Source organism: Eucalyptus grandis, chromosome 10, assembly GCF_016545825.1.
Source record: "Eucalyptus grandis isolate ANBG69807.140 chromosome 10, ASM1654582v1, whole genome shotgun sequence".
Taxonomy (NCBI): domain Eukaryota; kingdom Viridiplantae; phylum Streptophyta; class Magnoliopsida; order Myrtales; family Myrtaceae; genus Eucalyptus; species Eucalyptus grandis.
The window spans coordinates 27470178-27476177 of record NC_052621.1 but is presented as its reverse complement, the minus strand read 5'-3'; positions in this window follow the sequence as shown (position 1 = coordinate 27476177).

Sequence of the window (6000 nt, the reverse complement as noted above, 5' to 3'; positions counted from 1 at the left end):
CCTTTCCTTTTTCTACTGACTCACGCGGTTTCGTCCTCATTTTGTAACTATCACCATGCAATTATATCAGTGTGTATTGTATTGTGTATAAGCTCATTGCCCCGTTTACATCAATGTGTGTATGTTCACTCTGATCTGCACAATCAAATTTGAGGGGTCTGGTTTTCTGGAGCATGGCAGTAAAGCTACTCAAAAGTCCTGTCAACTGGTGTTGGTGCATCTCTAGCCCTGTTTTGACTTTAGAATGGCAAACCAACTAGACAGTAGCTGATGAAAACATCGAATGTTTTTGCTTCGTTACGGCGCACGTACGGGAGAATTTTTGTCGATTAAGAATAAATTAAATAGATGACTACAGAAAATTAATGAGCATTTCATAAGAATGAGCATTCAATATCAATTTTAAACTTTATTAATTTATTTATTTTTAAATAAAATTTAAAAAAAAAAATAAATTTTTTTGTCGTTTACCAAACGCTGTTTATTCTTTTTCTATTCTAAGGAATGTAAATCGATCGCAGATACCAAACACGTTCTTAAATTTTTTTTATTCCAAGCAATGCTTTTTTATACTTACCAAACGCGTTCTTTCACTCAAAAACTGTTTCGAACAAACACTTTTTTTTTCGCTCCTGCGAACAAAAAAAAATAGAAGTGTTTCCATGCGCACCTAAGGTTTTTTTAGTATGATTCGTATGATGAAATTCGATTTTATTGATTCTGTTTTGTAGGTCCGTGAAATGAATTCGACCATTTGTAAATGCGCACATTGGGCAGGACCACCTTGATAGGCCCATGTAAGGCGAATTGCACGTCAGGCTAGTGATCTTTATTAATTGGGGGATTTTTTTATAAAAAATAAAATAAAATAAGCGTGCCTCGGTGGAGAGAATCAACTCGTGACAAATCACGATCAAAGGGCCGCCAGCCAGAGAGAGAGAGAGAGAGAGAGGGAGGGGACAAATTAGGGGCATGCGTTTGAAAGAATAATAAGTAGAATGTCTGCTGAAAAATATTAATTGTTTTAGATAAAGAAACCTCAATAAGATGAAGTAGACTTGAATTCACATCTAAGGGAAAAAAGAACGTGAGATTTTTGTGATGAGTCGCTTGCTGTACTCATCTCTTATAGTATAATTTTGTGGATTGTATTATTATTTACCTTCATTATCTCATAATGAAATTCATATTTTTTCTCTCTCTTACTTATTTGGCCACTCCGTCATCCTTACAAATTTTACCTTTTACGTGAACTCTTGGTAACTCATTAAATTAAAATCGTGCATATCAATCACTCAAAAATATACTAATGCATATCCTTTTGGAGGGATAATTTTAGTTTTCTTTCCATTTGAAAATTTAATATATTAGTTGAAGATTGATATGGTCAAGACCTTTTTCTCTTATCCTTTTTTAAGACCTTATCCTTTTTATCCGTTCTTTCATATGTTTAAATTAAGAGATAAATGATAAAAAGCTATTGAGTAACCAAGTCGTAAATTGGACGCAAGATGCTGTTTGTTTTGGATTAAGATTGAGCAAAAACAAAATGCTATTCAAAAGTTGGACTCAATAACTAACAGCTCATTGTAGATTTATATGGAAATCGTCAAGATCCTCTTCTTGATAAAATTTGTTGCTAATATATTAGTGTTTGATCAAATATAAAATATATACAAACCAAAAGGCAAAAACTATAATAATCAATCGAGTCTAACGAGAGCAAGGAATGGTTGTCGAAATTAGAGGGTCTGGACAAAGAACGACTCGACAAGTTTTTAAGGTGACAAAGGAGGCAGAAATTAACTGAGTTGTGCATCGCTAAGGGAGAATTATTCTAGAATATTTATATATGTGTGTACTCATGGATGTGGCTTTATACATAATGGTAAACTTTGCTTTGGAACTCCAAAATCAGACTAAAGTACTACCAAGATGAGTGATCTCTTAAGAAAATGTATGCCTGTATGCCAAATGATAAAATCGTGATGTTCAGTATAAGCCAGGCTAAAACGGACAATATCTCGAGTAAGTTAATTTAGGGATGTTGGAAAAAAAAATCACATATTGGAACTTAGGTAATTAAAAGAGAGAGAAATGAATACTGCTGAAATCTAAACATCTAGTATGCTTGTAAGAAAAAACTATCCGGTTACCTAAAGCCACAATATAAAATTCAAAACTCTAACATACATGAATAAATAACCTAATTTTTTAGAATGACGGTGCTCCATATCCAACTTTCCACGGAACTTGCAATGTTACTGATAGTAATGGGGGAAAATCATGAAAATCTGATGAAGAAATGCTTAGAAGAAAGATTCATGAGAAATGCTAGAAATCTTCACAATTATTGATAACATTAGAACTCTTTAAAACTCATTGCATTCTTTTATCGAACAAGACTCACGACATCAAATGTGCTTTTAAGCGAGACAATCACAACATCAAAGTTCAAAGCAGATATAGAGAAGAATGCAAAAAAGAAAAAAAAAATATTTGCTTCTTGCGAGAAGAATGATTGGCGCCGTACTATCAAGAGTCCGACATGTTAATTTTAGAAGTAATTCTTAAAGAAAGAGAAGGGTAATATGCTTTTATAGCATTATATCTAACTATATGGATCATGCTTTTATAGTGTAATATGTTAGTCGTTGCTCTTCTCAACTAATTTTGCCCAAATAGGCAAGATAGTTTGTCTTGATGCTTTGGATGAGCATTAGCTATCCAGCCCTCCCAGTCAGACAAAATCAGAAACTTTTTAGATTACTCAGCATATAATTTTGGTCTAGGCCAAAGAAAAATCGTACAAAATTAGCATCACCTGTCATCAGTGACACTAATTTGGGCATAGTAAATGAACTTAAGATTCGAAAAGTTAGAGGTGTTTGAGGCTCTGTTTTTTTTTTTTTTTTTTGTCGCCTCTACTCTATTCCTACTCTACACTCACTCGCTTTTGCCCGCTCTCAGACGTGGAGTCGAAACCCATTCCCGAAACTTACGCATTCCCACCCCATCCCCGAGAAGGTGGAGATTTGAACCCTCACCTCCCCTTCCATATTAGAAGGGTGGCCACCGAATCCTCCATCCCCTTCATATTGGCGCGCCTAGGTGGTTTTGAGGCTCATTTAGGATCTCGATAAATGTATAATAACAAACTTTTTGTTAAGAACTCTATCTAAAAATGACACACGAGACTCTTGTATAAAAGAAATCGTCCTCTTTTTTGCACTCTCCGTTCATTTTCCTTCCAATTAGGATTGGTGGTTGCCCCATTAAAATTCTGTTTTATTTTGCGGAATGAATGATTTGAAAAAAAAAATCCAAAAAATGATTACTTATATTAGTTAAAATAATTAGTATACCGGGAATGTTCTCATTATAGACAATACTTTAATCTAAACAATTTATGGATGGTGAAAATATTTTTCATTCACTCATTTTTGCAAGCGATACAAGTAGTTATTTTTAAAAAAATCCAAATCATTCATTTTCTGTATAAAAAAAAACAAAACAAAGCCTAAATACTATGAATTTTGCTCCATAGAAGAAAGTTCGATCTTAATAGAATTTTGATGTTGCAAATTAGTAATTATTGCAAATTCTAACACATTTTCACAACTCTTCCTAAAATTTTCCTTTGAAGATTTTTATTATATTCTATCGTTATTAGAATTGATTACAATACCATATAATAATGACGGTTAGGAATATTCTAAATGTTATCGAGTCCCTATGGTATATATAGAAGTGAAATATGAACTAAAAATTCTGCCTTTATTTTTCAGTTGATTCAAGTTCGTCCTTGCTTCCATCTTTACTTAGATGTATGCCTTTAGCCAAAAAACAAAAAAGAGGTGATTTTCCCTCTAAAAAAATTTTCCGTCTAAAAATTAAATAAAACTTGCTCGAAATCCATCCAAATTTTAATGTCAATAAATGGTCCGTTTCTTTTTCTTTTTCTTATGGCTAATCATTACAACTCAACCCTATGCGAACATCACTTCAACTTGAAGTCAATATAAATTGGCAGTTATTAGACAACGATGGACGCGCACTGTGTCTAAGAATGACAATTCAACGAAGCAGTTATTCACTTGTTCTTAAAAAGTAATTTTTTTATACATAATTACCAAGTCACTTGCGAAACAGTCAAGATTTTCCTAACAGCTAAATTCCTATAGCATGGCAAAAAAAAAAAAAAATTACAATCGCTCCGTGATATTGGGTTCTATTTATTTCGCCAAAAATGCATGTTATGAAAAACATTCTTTTAAAGTAATTACTTACAAAAACAAGTGGGCGTAAAATATTATCATTGTCCACAAAATTATTTAAATATGAATTATTATAAAAATTGATATGTTTTGATTGATTAATTAATGCAAGCGATATAAATAATAATTTTGAAAAAAATTTCAAATCATTATTATTTCATGAAAAAAAAAATTAGAGATTATTGTATGATTTGGATGACAGAACCGTAGATATATTAGTATGGGTATTATTATTATTTTTTATGGTTTTTTTAAAAGATGATAGGGTAAACATACTATTAATTATTTGGTTGTTGTAGTTGTTTCTGACCGAGTCTTGAGAGTGACATATACAATTTTTTATTCCATTTAATTTTGAGTTTTTTTTATTTTTTATGGACTACCGACTGATCTGGCCCACCGGCCACGCTCGATACAACCATTTTTTGATCTTTCTAGTTTCTGGTCCCAAATAGAGACGCATAGACTGTTTTAGTCTTTCCCACTTTGAAGGTGCGTTTTTTTTTTTTAAAGGGTCATCTTCTTCTTATTCTTTTCTAGTTCCATTTATCTCATAAAAATAAATAATTAAAAAAATATTTTTTTAAAAATGATTGTTCATGTCACTTATTAAAATGAATGAATGAAAACTATTTTCAACCGTCATGAAAATTTTAAATATAAATTATTAACGATAATGAAAATATTTTCGGGTGATTAATTATTTCAAATGATATAAGCGATAATTTTAGTCAAATGTTTTTCATGGGCTTGGAGAAAGTTATTGGACCTCCGTGGTCACTTCCAACAATATTTTAAATGGATCATTGGTAATGGGCAGTCGGTTTCATTTTGGTTTGATCTTTGGCATCAAAAGGGACCGTTGTACAAGATCTTTTCGAACTAGCAAATTTATCGGACCGGTATCTCTCGCCTAGCCTCGGTGGCGGATGGCTTCACAACCCCTATGGGTTGGTTCGTTATAAATATCATGGCCAATTGGGATGATCCCCTCCCGATGATAAATCAAGAAGATGATCGGATTCAATGGCTTGGCCACCCGACAGGACGTTTCTCTACCGCCTCGGCTTGGGAGTTGATTCGCCCAAAGGGTAACTCGGTCCCTTGGTACTCCTTTATTTGGAGTCCTTCTCTTCCTCCGCGGTATCAGATACTTCTGTGGCTCATTACTCGCAACCGGCTGCCTACTCAGGTCTTACTTATCTCCTACGCTAGAATTGCAAATGCTAATTGCCCCTTTTGTTTATGTAGACCAGATTCTGTGAACCACTTATTTTTTGCCCGTCGAGTTTCAAGTAATCTCGTTTCCTTTTGGGCGGCCAAATTCAACCTATATTGGTGAAACAAGCCTTGGATGGATAATCTTGCATGGGCAACCAGGATGTTTGTAGATGATAGCTTCTTCGAATCTATGGCTCGCTTCAGGCGCTCTTTGTTATATTATTTGGAAAGAGCGCAATAATATGTTATTTCGCAATCAGGCCCTCTTTATCCTGGCGATGAAGATGCACCTTCAAAAGGCTATTAAAGATAAGGCGTTGACCTTTAAACGTGTTCCGGACAACCACAAGAATAGAAGGCTACTACGGAGCTGGGATCTACATCCATCTATCTTTGATTAATGGAGGTTCTTTCTAGTGTTTGTTTGTTAGTCTTTTCTTTCTTGTCTTGTTCTTTTGGTAGTTCTTTCTTTCCTTGGGATCCCATGGCACCCTTACACTCT